The 21855-nt window shown below is 38.9% G+C and overlaps 1 protein-coding gene across 2 annotated transcripts in view; it reads left to right on the top strand.

Annotated features, from left to right (window-relative positions):
* Positions 1 to 21855, top strand: part of rspo1 (R-spondin 1) — a 200935-nt gene that overhangs the window by 156798 nt on the left and 22282 nt on the right. The window lies entirely within an intron of this gene.

The raw sequence follows: 21855 nt of genomic DNA, 5'->3' as shown, positions 1-21855 counted from the left end.
ATGAAATAGGTTATGAAGAGTTATCAGCTTACTGTTACCTGTTTTGTGTCATTGACCAAGCCCAATTTCACTCTTAGTGTTTTTGCATATCCCTATTAATGTGATCAGTGACTTGGAAATTGTGGGCATGCCCTTCCACTGGGTGTGCCCAGAGTATATCTGACTGAAGATTTTCCTCTTCATTCTGTTAAAGAGCCCATAGTCAAAATGATTCCCTAATTTCAATATGGCGAGTGGCATCTGACAGAATGGTTGTGGGAGTGTAGGACCACTATGGAATTTGAAGGGATAAACAATGAAAGAATAGATGAGTGGGGAGGTATCTTAGAGCTGGCCCAACTACCAAATTAAAAAGACATGGCATAGGAGCAGATCACATAATCCCTAAAACTTGCTCTGTTTGTCAACGTGATCATTTCTGACCTTCGGCATTGTTTGGATTGAAGCAAAATTATGGAGAACTACCGAATCATACACTACAGAAGGGGCCTTCGGTCCATCAAGTCTGGACCAACAAAAACTATTCTAAATCTACACCAGTCCCACTCAGCCCATTGTCTTGAATGTTATGACATTTCAAGTGCTCATCCAAGCAGTTTTTAAAGACTGTGAGATTTCCAGGCAGTGCATTCTAGATTCTCACCAATCTCTGCGTGAAAAACAATTGTAAAATTGCCTCTGAACATTGTGCCTTTCAGCATAAACTTATGCCCCTTTCTTGTTGACCTTTTAACTAAGGGGAAAAGCTGTTTTCTGTCCATTCTGTCCATGCTTCTCATAATCTTATACAGGTCATTCTGTTATAACGCGTGTTTCATTAACGCAAATTCGCTATAACACAATTGATGAATTGGGGACACTGTTTCTATAGCACGAACATTTAAAGGGTGTAATGGTTATAACATGATTCCAGCCCCATTAGTTTAAATGGTGCTACTGTTATGTGATTTTCTAATAACACAGGATTGCACGAGAACAGAACTACTGTATTATAACAGAACTGACTGTATCCCTCTGTCAGGTGCTCTCTCATGTACAAATATCCTTCCCAATATGCCACAGTCATGTGACATCTACCATGAAGCACACACACAGAAAACAGATATCTTAAGAGGTCACTTCATTAAATGCCTTGTGGTGAACACGCTGCTGCATTGTACACAGTACACATGATATCAGAGTTGGTATTGAGGTGAGTGCTGCAGAGCTGTAAGGATGCCCAGCTTCAGAGAAACAAAGTATTGCAGAGTTGTGAGCTGCTCAAATAAAGAATAATGATTGAAGTGGGAACTGTCCACAGTTAAAGCAAACTTAGAAATTCCTGGGAAATCTCAGCAGGTCTGTCAGCAACAATGGAGAGAAAGTAGAGTTAATGTTTGAGTCCAGTGACCCTTCATCAGAACCAAATGAAATAGCAACAAATTTGTTGAGCAAACCAGAAGACTGACAAGTTGCTACATGTTTTTGACTGTTGAGAAGAAATTATTTCAAAATATATTCCACCTTTGATTTCTCTGAAGAGTGGGAAAAAATGCAGTAGAAATTTTAAAAGTTTTGAAGGTATGTTTTGCACTCAAAATGAATGTTACCTATGAATAACAAATAATTATTATTAGAAACCAAAATGAAACTGATTCCATTGATCAATACATATTATCATGAACTTGACTGATGAAGGTTTTTATTCCTGATGAAGGGCTTTTGCCAGAAACGTCAATTTTGCTTCTCCTTGGATGCTGCCTGAACTGCTGTGCTCTTCCAGCACCACGAATCCAGAATCTGGTTTCCAGCATCTGCAGTCATTGTTTTTGCCTACCTGACAGAACCCTGTCAAGACAAAGACAATCCTCGAATAGAGAAAGGAGATTTCCTTATAGCATGGAAAATAGTCCAGATCATAGATAATGCTGCACTGCACCTAAGCCACCCTTACAGTAGAGAAAATGTCTACTGAAGCCAAAAGTAGTAACAAAATCAAAATGAAATGGCAGAAAACCAAACTTCATTTCTATAATTCTGCTAAACTATTGCCAAAGTAGAGCATTGGAGTACAAACCTTCAATGCTATCAACAAAAGTACAACCAAGTAGCAACTTGGGATCTGTATGGCACTGTTGTTATCTTGAACATTTGCAGTGGAAGTGAATGATCAGACACACTGTCACAACCACAGCCACATACACCCAACTGCAGATGCTGGTCTTCACCTGCAGGAAGAAGTGAATGCACCACCTAAATAAGTGACACATCAACCACCAGACCCAGAGATTGACAGCAACACAACAATAGGAATGGAACAACAATGGGTACCATAGCAACAACAAATGATAACGGGTGACATTCCTTTGGAAAACATCTTTCAGACAAACCACAACAAAAACGTGCATGCACATGTATAATCAAGAAAGCGGCATGATTTAATGACAGCATGTTCATTTCATATGCCTAGATTGATGAGACTAATGAACTAGTATTTTATCAGAACAGTTATGTCTGTATAATATGTAACATATATTATGTGTTTGTTAACTTGGATAACTCAAAATGTGTAGGATATTATCTGCACTTTTTCTTCATTTATTTTGTATAAAAAAGGAATTGTGAACGGAATCATATATAAATGTCCTTCCCAGTCTATACAAGCCATGTGACCTCTGTCACGAAGCACATGTCGTATAAGCCAACATTTGGAGTTCACTTCAATTAAAACTTTGCGTTGAACACATTGCTGTATTCAACTACATTTTCTTGCCTGCTCCTGAACAGAGAATCCTTTAAGCAACCAAAAATCTGCCAATTTAGCCATTTACTCTCTCTTTGTAGTCACCTCCCCAACGCTGCAGACTTTTTGTTTTACAAATGATTCATTGGATCACTTCTAAGGAAGACCAGTTTCTCTTCAAGTTGACTGGTTCCTTCAAACCTCGGGATATGAGGGTACATTGTGCCCCGGAGTCGGTCTCATGTAAGCTTATTAAAAAGATATGGTTCATTCATTTCAGCATAACAGCTGCTGATACAATCAAGATTGTGGACAAAAGTCTGGAAAATCTCCATTACACGCCCTCCCCCCTAGCCAATTCTGTCCTTCTTACTGCTCGGTTAGATGGGGATGTCACACTGAATAGGTCCATCTCCCTCGCAACTCATGATGACTCTGTACATTACCATATTGACTGCCAATCTACATTTTAACATTTCTTGCCATTGGGTAGGGAGAACTCCAGGAAGGCCATTTGATTATTGAGTTCTTGCTATTTTTTGAACTGTTTAATAATTATCAAACTTAATTTTGTAGGACAGGATATTTATTAGAAATGTTGCAATTCCCATATTTTTACTTTGTGCTTTGATTTCATACAATAAAAGAATAAAATTGGTTGCCGTATCATGGAATTCTATCCAAATGCTTGTACACGGCCAGTAAGAATATTTGCATCACCACATTGTTTAGGAATTCAACAAGTTTGCAGACTATTAAGAAAGAAGCTTTCATAAACAGTCATAGTGTGCATAAACTCTCTCCATCTTGTTTATTTAAGTTTCAGCAGTGCAATTTATCAATGGTATGGGTGGCTAAGTAAAATGCTGTTTCACTTTGGATAAGGACCTAACATTTTGACCTTCAACTTATCCATCTTGCAATCCTTTTTTTAAAGAGTGAGTGTTGTCTGAAAAGAAGATTTTAAAATACCATTGGTGACTAAGAATTACAATTAATTTTAAGATTACTGTTTGTTTCTGTCTTTCTGTTCCTTATCTTCCACCATGTATTTTTGTTTAAAAATGTGATTGACAACATGTATTGCACGTCACGTATCCACAATGCGTTTGCCAGAATTAATGTTCCTTTTTCCCCTACTGACCATGTTAAGCTGTCAAATATTTGGCTTATTTTAACTAACTAAAACAATTTGGTCATTTGCAAATGATTGACAGTGACGTGTTAGGATATGCAATGAGGAGGCTTGTGAACTGATAGAGTTGAATCTGATCTTTTTTGCCAAGTGATGGGGTTGTGTGTGGTATGTGGGAAAGTTTAGCACATTATTACCTTAATCGATAGCAGTATGTCGCTACTAGGTGCAAGCTGTTGGGACTACTTTATTTTTGCTCAGGACTCATTGACCCTCTTATAATTACAGGACTATTAATGTTAGGGCAAGATGAAGTGTCTTTGGGATCAGAGGGTGAGGGTGGTGGAGAACAGGAAAATGTCCATGAATTGTGACTTCGTTCAGGATGGTGTTTTGTTGCTTTTCTTGATTCAGGAAAGGCAGGCATGTCACCCCATTCAGATTACATCAGCTTCTATATTACCTTGTGTGTGAAGTCCAAGTGCTGCACTCACATATTTAATTGGATTAAAACAATACAAGGAGAGGGAAACTTCGCCATTCTTGGAGCTACCTCTCAGAGACAAGACTCCATGAGCATTGATTATTATTTTTTGGATGTACAAGAGTGTGTACTGGGAAGTTGTTACATGATTGGCCCTTTTACAAGGTAAAACACTTTGTGGATGTGGACTTATTACAGTAAGGCAAGCAGCAGGCATTGTGTAAAACAATAAAGCAGTTGCAAACCTCCTAATGCAGCTCTAGTTCTGGATTTCCACACAACCTGCTTCGAAAAGTTGATTCATTATGAGTCAGAACACTGTGAGGCAGGCACTTCAGATTGTAGGTTGCTTCTTAATAGATTTATTGGCTGAGTGCTTCTAGGGTAAAAGAGGGACAGCACTAAACAGCAAACCTTAGTGATGGGCATGGTCTCGTGGCCACTAAATCAGATTCACTGCTTGGTCAAATGGTCACTTCTAAAAGGTATTCATTTTTAAAAAAAGAGATTAACATTTCTCAAATCCAGCAAAGTAGATTTAACCTCATCCAGATGTCCAGCTACAGCCTTAAAGAGAAGAATAGCAGTCAGTGTGCAACCTTCAAACAGCCCTGGGCTGCTACATGCTCCCATATTCTGGGAACTGATTAAATTGCCAGTGACTGGAGGGCCTTTAATTCGTTAAAATGAACTGTAAAATCCTGGTTATGCGGCATACATTATTTTTCATAATGTGAACTCACAATTACAATGGAGGCTGACAGAGATAGAGATGATAAGAGGAATAGTAATGTCTAAATCTTCAACAGTCTGCTCACTTCCTAGTGGAATGAGAAGATGTCTTAGCTAACATATCATATTTCTGCACAATGGGCCGAGAAATCATGCATGGACTTGATAGACCAGGTTGCCCTGCAAAGAAGAAAAATTTAAAGTGGGGTTGAGGAACTGAAGATTCAAGGAAGTTTAGAATATTCTATTGAAATTCAATGAACGCACTCATGCATATATGACACACCTCATGATTAAATATACATTCTCATAGACTCTGCAAAAGTATACAAGAAGAAAACAAGCAACAAGGAAGCTCTAAAAATGCCATTTGCTTTTTAACATGCTGTAGTCATATGGCAGGTCATGAGGTTCACAGATGTGGTGTAGACTCAGTACATCGAAATGAATAGTGCAGAACCCAACATGTTAAAAGTTTCATGTGACTGCCTTTTGTTTTGCAGTCTAAAGGCCACTTTGATTATGAGGATTAAAGCATGCTTAAATGTCACATATGCCAGCAATGTAGTCTCTTTTTGCAGGTGGTTTGAGTCTCAGCCAGAAAGGCTTTGTAATACAGGAGACTTGTTTGCTGTTCATCACTGGACCAACAATGGCAACACTACAAAACCCACACTCAGGATTACATCTCAGAAGAAAAAAGGAGAATTTATTCATGTTGAGAAGCCTCTGAAAAAAGGTATCCTACTGGGGACCACTGAAGTTGAAAAGTTAAGGAAGGAGACAAGGAGCAGGGATTATGCCATACCTGAATTGCACATTGAAACTAATCCAGGGTTTACAGGAGAAAATAAAGCAAAGATGAGTAAAGGGATCTCCAAGACCTTTTACGCTTGCTAACAACATCTGGATTTACTCTAGGCTTAGGGTGACCAGACAGGACAACTAGAGTCACATTTATTGAAATAGTTACTCAATTTGGGTTAATCTATTGGGGTATGAATTGAATAAGTACCATCCTGCTGCTGTGAACTGAGAACATGAAATTCCCCCCAATCAAAATTAGTCCTCATTTAATTTGGATTTGTAACTTGCCAATACCAGCTCATTGTCAACAGAGATGTACTGCAAAGCAACATAGTAACCTCAGATATGTTCCAGGAAGCATGTTGAAGTGAATTATAAATGGAAGGTGATTGTGCAACCTATTCAGTCAAGACATATTTAGAATACTTAGAATCCCAACCCATGTGGAAACAGGCCATTTGGCCCAAAACGTCCACACAAACACTCAGAAGAGTAACCCATCCAGACCCATTCCCCTAATCCTCTACATTTACACCTAAATAATGCACCAAACTGACACATCCCTGAACACGATGGGCAATTTAGCATGGCCGTTATGTCACTAGATTTTCCAGGAAATGTTTTATAGGTTTTTAAAATAATTTTCCTTTTGTTGGTAGCCATGGGGGAACAGAAGATTCCCATTGAGGCACTCTCATCCCTTTCTTGTTCATTGCTATTTTATATTTGAAAGAAAAGTGTTCTTTAAAGGGTGAAAACTCTCCAGACTGCTTATTCAAGGGTGCCTTATGCTTATTTTGGACATCAGCTTAAAACATCTAAATAAAAGACCCTTTGAGTGTAGACACTTATTAAGTGGTTATGATTTGTGACACAGTAAACCATAGAAGCAGACACCACTCTCCAATTTTTTAAATTCTATTTATGTTAGTTCCCTTCTTGTGATCAGATAATAAGATTATGAAATGAATGAGTCAAATGGCTAAACAAGATAAAGAAGATCATACTCCATCCTCTTGCCCTGTTATGTCACATAGAATGATTGCAAAATATGAATGAATTATTGTCTCAGTATTATTTGTAAAAACTCCTGGCAATCAGAGCATAACCAAATTAATCCAACTTGCTACTCTTGTGTGCACTTACATCTGTATCTTCTAATTGTGTGGGCTCTTACAGAAGCTGTGTGGTCGGGTGTCCATGAACCAGCTTCTGGTCGAAGATAAAGAGTCTTGTAGAGCAAACAAGATGTGGTTTATTGTATCTCTGCAACTGTTTATATGTTGTCAGAATGGGCTGTACATTAATAAGAAGATTTCCCCATAGGTCGGTCATCCATGAGATCCTACTTTATTTTCCAATCAAGTAATCATGACATCATCACAGTAGATGGTGCTTATTACTCTCAATCAGATATTTACCTTTTTGAACCCATAGACAACAACTGGCATTGGGCATATGTGCCCCATCTCCCCCGACTGAGCATGTTGCTATCTTTTCCCATGTTATTGGGAACTTGGCCACTCACCTACCAGTGGGAAGTTGGAAAGACGGATATTAAGACTGATTCTCTATGGAGGTGAGGCAACATGTTTTTCTTTTTCCATACATTGCCTAATTAATCTCATCTGAGGAGCACAAGCTGTATGTGACTTCATCCTCTGGTTAAATCATACTTAGCCTTCATGGATATGCAATGCCAATGTTGTTATTTCTTTTGATCCTTGCAATGCGACGAGGGATTTATGGCCTGTATGAACTGGGAATCACAACATTATGAGATCACTTGAAAACTACTCATAGCCTCATGGAATTACTGATGCTTCTTTCTTAATTATACCATATCTCTGTTCTGCTTCTGTCAATATATCAATGTGGATTATTCAGACTTTCTGGTTCCATTCTGCACTTGAACAAGAGCTGCATGTAGTCCCAGGGTTACTACTGTATCTAGCCCCACAGGTAACTCCCTATCCTGGCTGCAATTCAACTATGCCTGGGGTTTCACACAAGAAAATCCCACATCTAAACTACCTTCTAAAGTGCCAGTATTTGCGCTGGTGTCTGGGTATGAGACGAAGTGTTGATGTTTCTTCTTCATCACTCTCTTCTTCCTCAATTCTTTTTGCTCTTCCACCACTGCCAAGGTTGCAATCGTTGAATATCTGAAAGGAGATTGGGATAAAGGTAGGTTTATAGTGAAATAAGTGGGAAAAGTTAGGAAGCGATGATTATATCATGTGTAATTTGTAACTCTGAAGATTATGGGATGATGGAGAAGTAAGATAGAGAATTAACCAAGAGGAGATTATTATCTTTGATTGATTTTAGCCCAACTACTAGCTACAGTTATGGCCACTCCAATGGTAGCAAGCAAATAATGATCTGCATCTTTACCCATTTCCTATGAGTTACAGGCTTCTGTTTGTGACTTTGCATCACGTCCCCCTGTAAATGAGTGGGCAGAATATCAGTGCCTATTAGCAGCTGTGATTGGATGATATGCCTGCCACAGATAGATGACTGGAGATTAGAGGAGGCTATAGGGGTGGGCATGATACTGGCAACATTGGTAGGTTGGTGATGGTGAGGTAAAATATTTGGATAGTAAGCATGAGTCCTTAGTGTCAGAGACTGATGATGGCTGAATGATGGGGATATGATGCATTGACAGAGTAAGAGACTGATGTTATGGTGGGTAGAAGATGTTGTGTGACTCTTCAGCACCCAACATGAGGTCATGAGATTTCTTGTGATTCTTTTGCTATTTCTTTAGGACCAAGTCATTGATATTGACCTTCTCGTGCAAATAGTTCCATGGATCGCTATTATTTTTGAGAGATCTCATGTATCTTCTTCCATAAAGAGAGATATAAGTTAATTATTTGGTTTCTCTGCCATTTCTCTCATTCCCATTATAACTTATTTTGATTTTACCTGTAGTGGAACCACTTTTGTCCCTTATAATCTTATTCTTTGTACATTCCTGTTAAAGCTTTTACTGTCCTTTTTCTTATGTCTTTTGATAGCTTACAGTCATGTTCTACTTTCTCTTTCTTTATCAGTGTCTTGGTCCTCCATTACTGCATTCTAAAATGCTTCTAATCCTCAAGCTTACTGTTTCTTTTTGCTGCTTTATAAGCTTCCTCCTTTGACTAAGAGTTTGAGCTGGACTTCCAAAGCTTTAATAAGTTCAATTTGTTTCACATTTGGGTTAATCCCATGGCGAAGTTGAATTATCACTTCTTTTGAATTGGTGTGTTATGGGTTGCAACCTCAGCTATGTCAACACGTGTAAACTTTTCCTTTTCTATTTACTGGAATAGAACATATTTTATTCAATCAATCAGTTGGTTCACTGAGGACGTTTTTGAATTTTATTTTCAAAGGAAAACAGTTCTTGCAATTCTTCCAGTTGGATACTGGAAATAAGATGGCAAGAGAAAAGCAAACAACGTGCATCTCTGTGCTGTCTGCAGGCCAAGTGGCTCCAACTGTGCCAATTTTAAGTCACCCTGGTGCTATTTAATCTCAATAATGTCAACTTTTCCATCTGTGGGATAGTGACCAAGATTTCTCAGAGGAGGGTTACAGCATTCCCCCCTGCCCTGTCACCCTGAACACAAGTAATCAGGCACTGCTGCCACATTCTCATGACATATGGAGAGGAACATTTTTCTGAAGTCATTTCTCTTTGCTCTGCTCAACATGTGTGTCAATTGTTGAGCAACTGACTGTTTAAAGCATTATTTTTCCTCAGTGGCGAACAAAGAAAGTACCCTATTTGAATCACAAAATGTTTAGCTTTCCAACCTTGTTGCATTTTTTCGAAAACATCCAAATCAGATTAGTGATGTTTTCACCAAATGTTTGAAATGTGTTTGCCCATAAATGTCAAGGTTGATAAAATATTTAGTCCTGGGCAGAGTGTGCACTCTGTGTTTACTGTAACACTTTTGAGCCATCTAGGAACTTTTTGCTAGCACTTGTTTCTATTTTGAGCAGCTGAAGGGAAGAAAAAAAATATTCTGAAAAACACGCAACATTAGACTAAACATGCAGATCGAGATAAAGTCATTTGGTTTTCCGTTTGTCTTTATTTGGTATTATATACTTGAGGAGTTTCTGTCTAATAATGGAGGCTAAGGAATGATACCTTCTTGGAAAGACAGAGAGCTTTGACTTTTGTCAATTGTTTAAAAGCATTGGTCAAATTGACATCACCACAGCACTTTGGAATGCTTTGTTTCCAAGCACAGCTTAAAGGAACAGGAACTGTACTTTGGTTACCTGTGCTGGGATTTCTTTGTGATTCTCTTGGAGGGGATGTACTGTCCATGCTTAGGACAGGAACAGGCAAGAGTCACGTGTGACTGCCTGGAATTGTGCTGCAGGGGTCCAGAGATACGTTGGTTAACTCACTTGTTGTGAGTCAAATAAAATGTCATTCTTTCTATTTTTATGATTAAAACAATACAATTTATTCTGGATGAGTGTAAAGCAATGTCTCAGTGAAACTGACACAAATATTAATTTGACATAATTCACCTGAGAATCACAACACATGAATTTACTAAATTGTGCACATAACTCATGAGCGGTTATTTTCAGGCACATGGGGAATACCTCAATGTATACACTTAAGAACATTCCTGAAAAGTGAATTGTTTACCTTTTACATTTAATGTTGTTTTAATTCCATATAAGATAACAAATTTGCACTTTGATAAAGAAATGCATTTTTCTACATATATAGGCTTTGACAACAACAAAAACTTACATTGCTATGGAGATCTTCATCTCTGGATTGTGAAAGAAACTCCCATTCAAGAAACCCATTGAAAACTTTTAAATCTTCTCAAGAATTTAATCTTTTACAAACAAATGCACTACTGTTCAGACTCCACAACAGACAGCTAATCTTTTAATAAACTTTTTATGCTAACAAGCAAATTGTGAATTCACAGCTATTTGTTGAGATAATTCTATCTTTTGAAACTGATCCAAAGCATCCACAATGGCAACATAGTTCATGGAAAATATCAATGAAGACCTCTAATGAAACAAGAAAAGCAGATGGTAATGGCTATTTTTTTCTAACCTACACAAGATGACCTGTCGGTGAAACTCTCACTGACAATTTAAATACTTATTTCATGTTTAAAGAAAAAGGATTTTAAAAACTTCATGACGGTTCAATGTGTTTCATTAGGCCTTAAGAACATTTATGTGTATTCCATTAATTCTTGACTCCCACTTTGTGTGTTAAGCCTCTTACAGCAGCTAAAATGGGATCTGTTTGAATTTAGCTAGTGTTCCAATATCCTGACTAAGCTTTCCTCCTGTGTGAATTGCACCAACTCAAAGGTTGTGTTTGTATAAAATGGAGATGGGCGCTCCACGTATAGGTCCTCTTCATCTCTTTTAAATGTGCTCAGAGTCTGCCCTGCTCTGTGAAAATCTGGTCTAAGAAATCCTGGTGAAGTGAATTGAACTGGCAATCTAAGAATGAGAAAGGTCATTGACTCATAAATAGATCAATCAAAGTCAGACTAGTGTAAGAGAATGGGGTGCAATTTGTTCATGCAACAATGGGAAAGGGGAAAAGTGTCATTGAGAAGATTTAGGTTGGAAATTGGATCCAATAGGTTTCTCCCTCCTTTAAATTCTGATGCAAATTCAAACACACTTCATGCTTCAAAACTTAGGCAAATTACTTGAACTTGCCCTCCAGAAGTTGGGAATCCCGCAGTTAGGAACCAACTTTTGTCTATCCAATGCCTGTCCACCAGCTAAAAGACAATAGTGTGACAGAAAACACTCCATATGGTACAGTTCTAACAATACTCAAGATGCTCACAACCATCTAGGTCAAAGCAGCCTGTTGGATTCACACCCCAGTTAATACCTTCAACATTCATGCAGACCATCGCCAATACACAGTGGCAGTGACATGTACCATCGAGTTAACTGCAGTAACTCACCAAAAATCCTTTGAAAGGACTTTCTAAATGAGCAACCTTTACCATCTAGAAGGACAAGAGTAGCAGATATGAGGGAACACTACCCTGCAAATTTCCCTCCAAAACATACACCATTCTAACTTGGAATTATATTGTCATTTCTTCAATGTTACTCGATCAAAGGCCCTTTCTAATAGTACTGTGGTTATAACTTACATTACATGCACTGCAATGATTTAAGAAGGCTGCTCATCGCCATCTTCTCCAGGGCAATTAGGCTTAATCAAACTCTTCTATAATGCCAACAGCACTGATAGACCTGAGGCGGAACTGCATTGATAGGAACTGCACTGAGGCGGAAACAACTCTTAAGTTTCATTTGTTTCCTTGAGGCCATCTATAAAATTTCTAGGCTCATTCACAAAGGTTGTTCTGGATCCCCAGGTCTGCCATTGGCAATAAAAATGTTGCTACTCTGATTTTTCTCACAGGCATCATACTGGGAACATCTCTTACAATTGTACAAGTACAGGACACCTCTCCATTGGGATACTATCTCTACTTTCCCACCCATGAAGGATACCTAGCATTTTGTGACTGGTGCTCTACTTGAAGCAATGAGCAAAGGCTATGTATTTTCCCAAAAGAAGGAAGGAGAAACAAGTCATGGGGAAGTTCTAGGTGTAGTAATAGGGGAGAATCTTTTTCTTCCAGTGTGTTGAAGATCAGGTCTAGAAAAAGTGCAAGACAAATTTAAAACATATTTTAGAGTCATAGAGTCATTTGGCTCAAACTGAATCATGCCGAACAAAATGTCCATCCACGCTAACCCCATTTCCCTGCACTTGGCCCATATCCCTCTATTCCTTTCCTATCCATGTATTTGTCCAAACGTCTTCTTGTATTCTGAACTGCAACTCATTAACTTGTGATTGCTTTCTGTGCCATAATATTGTTTTGAATTAGATAGTAATGTAATAGCCAAAATAAAAAAAAAATGGTGTCAGTGTAGGCAGGCAGGTAAAGTTGGAACCACAATCTAATCAGCTTTGATTTTCTTGAATGGCATGGCAGGTACAAGGGACTGAGGTGTCTACTCCTGTTGCTAATCCAATACGGTAGAAATCTCAATTTCTCCACACTGTGTGAATGTTCTAGATGTGAGAGTACAATTACATCTCTGCATCTGCACGTTCCTTGTTTGTTAACAAAGAGTCAAATGCAATTCTTGCATTTCATTACTGAGTCAAATGCAATTCTTGCTTTCACACTGAGGCACCCACTCCATCATTCAGCCATTTCATTACACTGACATGAAAACAATGGTGTTGCTTTAGAGTAACTAGAACAAAGACTTGAATAACATTCACTATTTAAGGTAGCTGTTTGAAGATGCCAGCAGACATTGCGATTGTGCTGCCAGGTTTATTGTAATGAAACACTTAGTTTACTGAAAACAGGTTAATCTCCTGATTCTTTGAAGGAATCTTTCATGTTTCTAGATTGTTAGCAAACTAAGTTGCAGGAATTGGTCCCAGAGTTGAATAGTTCAATGTTTGAAGGTCTAGATTACTCTCCCTTGGCATGATGCCTTGATGATCTTTGCCAGTGAAGATTGAATGACCTTTCTTTGAGTCCTCAGTGACATTCTCCCTGTAGGTAGCCAGACAAATCCATTACTGTCTTGTTTGTGTTTCACTGCATCATATATCAGCAATGTTTCAAGCTTTGGAAAACTTCCAGTCAGTTACTGACAGGACAGCTCAAAGTCAACACAATTTCCACCTTACTTTCAAGTTGTAGCATTATTCATAAACTTGTTAGTATCATATACTCGGAATAATAAATTAAACAACATTTCAAATGCACATTTAGCTTTTTGCAGATTGTAGATGTGATGATAGTTTTATGTCAGATGCTTAAGACCTTAACTTCAATATTCAGTTCAAAGCTCAGCAAGGGGGAGAAGGCAGTGTAGCAGTATTATCACTTGACTAGTAATCCAGAACCCCAAGCTAACGTTCTGACACCATGGATTCAAATGGTATTACAGTAGAGTCATAGAGATGTTCAGCACAGAAACAGACCCTTCGGTCCAACTCGTCCATTCTGACCAGATATCCTAATCTAATATAGTTCCATTTGCCAGCACTTTGCCCATATCCCTCTATACCCTTCCTATTAATATTCCCATCCAGATGCCTTATAAATGTTGTAATTGTACTAGTCTCCACCATTTCCTCTGGCAGCTCATTCCAAACACGCACCAGCCTCTACATGAAATAGTTGCCCCTTAAGTCCCTTTTAAATGTTTCCTCTCTCACCTTAAACCTATGCCTTCTAGTTCTGGACTTCCCCACTCCAGATGATGAGATCTGAATTCAATTAAAAAGAAAATCTGGAATTAAAAGAAAATATAGTTAACACAATGGTGACCATGAACTGACATGGCTGTCATTAAAAACCCATCTGGTGGTATCCTAGGGGGAATGAAATCCGCCATCTTTACAGATGCATGTGACTCCAGATCCACAGCAATTTGGTTGACTCCTAATTCCTCTCTGGGTATTTAAGATTGAGCAATTAATGCTGGCTAAGCCAGTGACATCCACGTCCCCTAATTGTTTTTAAAATATGCACTGTCAACAAAAAAACAACTTTGCAATGAAATTCATTCACATTTATTAACACTATACTCATTACATTCGATTGTGGATTTTGTTGCAACCACCTGGGGAGGGGTGGAATGGTTCTGCCCTTTTCCCCTTCTCTCATTTGATGGCACAGGTTGTACTCTTCTCAAATCCAGCATGTTCTGCTAGTCTTCCAAAGAACTGTCCTGACAGATAAAGAGACAATCTACATTCTATTTTCAACGAACAAATTAATGAACACTCAAGAATGCAAAAGAGACAAATGCGAAAGTACTTTGAGTGGTACATAACAGTTTCAAATGGGCAAAAATACGGGAATGACTGGGGCATTAATCCAAAGCAACATTTTGTCACACATTCTTTTGCTGTTAACTTTTGTTTATTTCAGGGATGACTATTGAACAATGTAAAAGTAAAAGTGAGGTGAGACATTGGGAGATACTACAATCCAGAAAATAACATTGTTCATATCTTTATAGGTATCTTCAACCAATGAATATGTTAAGGATTTTCCGATCTTGAATTTGTCAGTTTGCAAGGTATAAATCACATTCAGAAATTTGAATTAAACAAATTTGATCCTCATGTGGTGCTGTGGAACTGTCCCTGGACCTGGAAGCCTGGGTTCAAGTCCCACTTGCTCCAGAGATGTGCAATAATATGTTTGAATGGGTTGATTATAAAGATAGGAGACAGTAAGGACTCCAGATGCTGGAAGTCAGTCAATAGATGTGGAGCTGGGAAAACACAGCAGGCCAGACAGCATCCGAGGAGCAGGAAAATCAATGTTTCGGGCCAAAACATTGGCTTTGCTACTCCTCAGATACTGTCTGACCTGCTGTGTTTTCCCAGCTGCTCATCTATTGACCTTGATTACAAAAATAGGTTAGTTACAAGAAAAAAAGTCTTCAGTTTTGGAAAATAGCAGAGTTTTTATTCTTGAGGAAAATAACAAATAAAAAAAAGGCAACAGCAGAAACCAGAATGACAGTTCAAGAACTGGATCAAGATTTACTTTTCAGTCTAATTCTGAACTAAATAAGCATGGCTTTGACTGAAATGATCCAAACACCTAAACATTAACTAATGGCAACAAAGGATTCATGTTATCAGATCTACAGAGAAGTAGGTCAGTACAAATATTATAAGGCAACAAATGTCTCATATTTTTTGATACTCATAGACTCATCTGATGACTATAAACACTTTATAAATGGACTGCAATATTCAAGAAGTCAACTCACTACTGCCTTCTCAAGGATTATTAGGGAAAGGCAATAACTGCTGGCCCAGAGAACGAAGCCCACATCCCATAAATGAATTGAAAATAATCGCTGTTCCTTGTGCATAGTTATTGTACGAGGTATTTGTCATTTATATTTTGTTTTATTGCTGCTGATGTATTAGTAATTCATTTTGATCTGTGTAAAGCATCCTCACTGTAATGCTACACCTTTGTACCTTCCTTGACCAGCAATTTTCTAGTGACAGATTACACCAGAAAAAAATTAAACTAAAGTAACTCTAAAGCTTAGGAGAAATGGCAGGCATGAAATTATTAGGTAAAACCCTTTATAGCAAAGGCTGTGCACCCAAACTTGGCCTGTATTTTCTTTTGATAGATTTTTTTTGGCACTCTTCAGATCAAAGTATATTTGCCATTTTTGAGGGCTTTCTGGGATTAGGACTTTCAACTGGGTAAATACCTACCACCAGGCTGGAATGTATCCACTAGTTACCTCCAGACAGAAACCAGATATCATTCTTTTAGAAAGGTGGAGTGTTGGCTTTGTCATCTGTTCGTTGTAACAGCTTGCTGTATTCAATAAAGAACCCCAGCGTGTTTGCATATAGTCATTTTATTGACTTGTAATGATTAAGGGGGGGGGGGGGGGGTTCTCGTCATTCTCCATACAGGCACTGACTATATTTGTAAAATCCCCATTGTTACTTCTGCCATCCTCCTACCTCTTGATTTATTTCCATATAAAACCATGAAATGTTTTCCGTATGGTGTACCAGATGAACTCTCTGCCATAAATATGGCCTAATTAAGGTTCTTTCCAATGGAAAGAATTGTTGGAATGCTAATGCTTAATATTTTACAGCAGCAGGTTCCATTATTCAGCAATTTAATAAATTATCATTTAATAGGGGTACTGTTATGCTGCACTGAATGGATGATAGGATATCTTAACTGCTTAAGATTCTGATTCCTGAAGGATTATAATTTTCTCCAGTCAATAAAACCAGTTAGCTTTAAGGAGTTACTGCAAATAAAACATTTGTAAGTACAAGCTGTGTTGACAGTTTCCGAACATTTAATTCTGAATATTTTACTGAGGTGAAACAGTTATATTTAGGAACTAAACATTTTTCCCTCAATATAAATAAAAGCATATCAAAAGAAAAACCTTTAACTTAACACCCTTCAGTGCTAACCCAATATTCTACAAAAGTGAATAGAAATATGATGGAGGGAGACTCGGGATCCAATTTGCACGCGGCAAGGTGCCATAGCACAAGTAAATTGAGATAATTTGTTTGTTTTCTTAATAATTTGGTTCAGAGATTGAGGCTGGCCAGGAAAAGGCTGTATGTTCAACTGTTGTGGGTTTTGATTTTGGTATTTTACATTGTTAGCCAGACCAGCTCAGTGCTTAGAAGGATACTTTCTCTACTGTGAAAAGCCACACTAAGTGTTTTAAGGTTTCCTCATAGAAACTGAGAGTACAGTGAAATTTGAATGTGAAACAACAAAGCCCTTTTCAAAAATTGTTAACAGTGACAGTGAGTGAATATAGCACCCGGTGTAGTGTGGAGTCCATCAGACTGGAGAGTTCCCAGATTTAATTCCATGCCACAGTTTAAGCTCACTAATCTAAAGCTGGGAGTGCAATTGTAGTTTCACAATTGGCTTCACAGCTGGGCCAAGGCAGAGGGGAACCCTGGATCCTGCTTGTTCTCACTGCAATAGGTTCTGAGACACACCATTGGTGAAAAAAATTAATGTGCATCCAATTAGGATAGTACTCCACAAGAAGATGGCTCTCTGAGAAAGAAGTGTCAGAAAATTGGGAAGGAAACTAATCACTTAAACAAGAATCTAAAAAGCAAATGTAGAATCGCACATGTAGTGAGTGGTGGTATATAATTAACTTGTTTTAAAAGTATTAAATGTGAAGTTGAACTAATTTCCACCTGATATGATGTTGTTACACAATCTCTGGCTGGAAGATCTGGCAGTATAGGATGAAGTCCATATGGAAGTAGTGTGTCATCTCTGGCTCCTGATTATCTTTAGTAATTATACCTAACTTGTCAATGTAGCTTGTGAAGAAACAACAATTTATTTTCAAGTCAGGATAGTGAGTGGCTTGAAGGAGAACTTGTACGTGGTTGTGTTTCCATGTATCTGCTGCCTTGTGCTTCGAAATTGCGGTTGTTGTGGTTTGGATGATGTTCAAGGACCCCCTAGTGCATTTTATAGATGATGCACACCGACGAGTCAGGAGATGAGTTATGCAAGATTCCTAGTTTCTCACCTGCTCATCGCCACATATTTATATGGTAGGTCCTATTCAGTTTCCGGTCAATGGTAAGCACCAGGAAGCTAATACTGGGGGATTTAATGATGGGAACTGTCTTTGGATGTCAAGGGATGATAGATAGAATCTCTTTTGTTGGAGAAGGTCATTTCTGGGCACTGGTCAAGTCATTGCTACTTGTCAGCCAAAATTGGTCTTTATGCGGATGTTATTGCATTTGAATATGCACTGCTTCAGTATTTGATGATACGACTGTAGTGGGTCTCACCAGCACGAATGATGAATCAGCATACAGAGAGGAGGTGCAATGGCTAACAGACTGACGCAGAGCCAACAACCAGTCTCTGAATGTGGACAAGACGAAAGAGATGGTTGTTGACTTCAGGAGGGCATGGAGTGAACACTCTCTGCTGGACATCAACTGCTCCCCCGTGGAGATTGTGAAGAGCACCAAATTTCTTGGCATACACATGGCGGAGAATTTCGTCTGAAATCTCTACACCAGCTCCATAGCCAAGAAAGCCCATCAGCATCTCTACTTTCTGCGTAGGCTGAGGAAAGCCCACCTCCCACCCCTCATCCTCACCACATCATTGAGAGTACCCTGAGCTGCTCCATTACTGCCTGGAATTGCACCATCAATGGATAGTGAGGACAGCTGAGAAGATCATTGGGGTATCTCTTTCCTCCATTACAAACATTTACACCACATGCTGCACTGAAAGGCTAAGAGCACTGTGGAAGACTCCACACACTCCTCACTCAAACTCTTCTCCTTCCTGTCATCTGGCAGAAGATACCAGAACATTCGGTCTGCCATGGCCAGACTGTGGAACAGTTTCTTCCCCCAAGCCATCAGGCTCCTTAACACAGTATGATTGGACTCTTTCCCATCTGAAATTCTTTGCACGATTATGAATTGCTGCAAGAAAAATATCTATTATTTATCATTTTTCCATTACACTATAACTTATGTGTTTTGCGCTTCTTATGCACTTTATGTTGTGTACGATTGTGTGGTTGGTCCTGTCCATGTGGCACCCTCGGTCCTGGAGGAACGCCGTCTCGGTTTTGCTGTATCAGCTGTATATGTTAGAAATGACAAATAAAAAGCTACTCTAAATGGTGCTGACCATTGTGCAATCGTTAGTTACCATCCCCACTTCAGACCTTATGAAAAGAACAAGCTACTCAAACTGGTTAAACCTAAGTCACAACCCTACGGACCTTCAACAGTACTGATACAGAAATAACTGGCCTGCAACAACCACAAACAACTGCCTTTCTTTGTGCTCGCTATGATTTCAACCAGCAGAGAGCTTGTCCTCCTGATTCCCATTGACTATTGTATTTCTAGGGCTGATGCAACACCCTTGCCCAATTGTGCACTTGATACCAAGAGCTGTTCACTCTCACGTCACTTTTTACATTTAATTCTTTTGTTGATTTTTTAACCTTGGCTTTAATGTGATTAAAAATCTAGGTGGCCCTGATGGAAACCAAACTGATTATTAAGGGACCAAGTTATTGTGAAGCAAGTGCAACTTTATAGTACTGTCAATGACCATTTCAGCACTTGACTGATAATTGCAAATAGACTTATGGGAATATAACTGGCTGGATTGGATTTGTCTTGCTTTTTCTGCATAGGATCTAGCTGGGCAATTCTCCACATTGTCTTAATTATCTTTGGATTTGTCTGTTTTGCAGGGTCAATGCATACCTTGATAACTTTCTGCATTGCAAGGTAAATTGCAGTGTTGTTGCTTTACTGTAAAAGCTTGTCTAAGGATGTGGCAAGTTGTGGTGCACAAGGCTTCAGTACTTTTGCTGTAATGTTATCAGAGCCCACAGCCTTTGCTTCCAGGGCCTCTAGCCATTTCTTGGCATCACGTGGAGTGAATTGCATTGGCTGAAGATTGGCATCTGTGATGCTAGGAACCTTGGAAGGAGGCTGAGATGGATCATTCATTCGGCACTTCTGGCCGAAGATGGTTGAGAATGCTTCAGCTTTATCTTTTTCACTGAGGTTCTGAGCTTCCCAGTCATTAAGAATTGGAATAGTTTAGAGCTTCCTCCTCCAGTGAGTTGCTTAATTGTGCACCACCATTCACAACTGGATGTGGCAACACCACAGTGCTCAGATATGAAGCATAGGCTGTGGAATTAGTCCTGTCTGTCACTTTCAGCTTAATCTGTTTGACATGCAAGTAGGCCTATGGTATAGCATCATCAGGTGGACATCTCTTTTTCTCAATCAGAATGCCGGGTGCTACTCCTACCATGCATGCCCTCCTGCACTCTCCTTTGAATTAGGGTTGATCCCCTTGCTTGATAGTAGTAATAGAGTGGAGCACTTGTTGGGTTTGAGGTTGAAGATTATTTCTGAGTACAAATCAATTGCTACGTATGGGGCACAGCACTCCCAATTGTGATTTTCTAGATCTGTTAAAATCTGTTCCTTTTATCATGATTCTGTGCCACAGCACATGATGAGAAGTTGTGACTTTGTCTCCACAACGACTATTCATGCTCACTCCTACTGCTACTATCATGAACAGAAATATCTGTAGATGGTTGATTGGCAAAGAGAACGTGAAATATGTTTGTCTCTCCTGTGGTTCAGTCATCATCTGCAGCAAACCCATTCTAGCATCACTGTCTATGATTAACTTAGCTGATCAAATGCTATACGTGCTGCTGAGTTACTTTGGTAGTGGACATTGAAGTCCCCCAGCCAGAGAACATTCTGCACCCTTGCCACTCTCAGTGTTTCTACCAAATAGTGTTCAACATGGAAAAGTATTATACATAGGCGAACATGGTGTGATACCTCATTATCATCAGGAGGTCCCCTTACCCAGTAAATGCATCATAAAAAGTTAAAGATGCAACTTGAAACATTAACACTGTTTTCTCTGTGTAGATGCTGCCAGACCCGCTGAGTTTCTCCAGCATCCAGCGTTCTTTGTATTTTTTTAGAAAAAAAGGTATTTGCTGTTTTCACAAATAACCTCTTTGGTACTGAAAATTTATTTTCTCTGTAGGTGTGCAGTTTCATTCCTTCGAATTTGGTGGAGATTTTAAAGAAAATGCATTTTTGTGACATTGTCTTTGGGCTCATTTAACTCTCTCCTGCAATTCCATCCCTTTCTTTGTTCTCTTTATTTCACTTTCCATGCATTGTATTCTGATTAACAATTCCTGCTTCAGTTTCTACATTCCAACATATTTACTAGTGCATAATTTCCAAGTTGGGTGAGAGCATGGGCAAGGTTTGGTAAGTGGTGGGCTGGTCTAATCTGGAGGGGAGAAACAAGTTCACTCAAGCAGCTGAGGTAAGCCGCCACTGCTTCTCCTAGATCATAGTGTTGGAAATGTGCGAACTCTTGCACAAAACATTCTTCGTCCTACTACCTAGGAAATTTGTGGGGACAGTGTTAAGTTTCAAATAAACATGAACTTTAAGGCACAACTCCAATTTATTTGTTTAACTAACCAGCTCCTGGGAGTGGTTTGATTGCCTGACTTCTGCGTTGTATATTTTAAAACCTGAAATGGGAGAGTTCCATACCACATAGGTTCACTCAAGACATGAAATCCCATCAATTTATGGGAATTCAAATATTGCTGAAAATTCGCATGAACATTCTTCCACCTGATTTGTTGAAGTGTCTAGCTGTTGTTTGTCTTCATACACGTCCCAGATCTACTATAGAGGCAGCCAAAAAAAAAGAGCCAGAATCACTTTTTGATAATAAAATAAAATGTGCAACTATGACAAACAAAGATCTTCAAACACATCTGTTT

This window comes from Chiloscyllium plagiosum, chromosome 27 (genome assembly GCF_004010195.1).
Source record: "Chiloscyllium plagiosum isolate BGI_BamShark_2017 chromosome 27, ASM401019v2, whole genome shotgun sequence".
Taxonomy (NCBI): domain Eukaryota; kingdom Metazoa; phylum Chordata; class Chondrichthyes; order Orectolobiformes; family Hemiscylliidae; genus Chiloscyllium; species Chiloscyllium plagiosum.
Note: the sequence above shows the minus strand (reverse complement) of the source record. Positions and strands in the feature narration are given on the sequence as shown.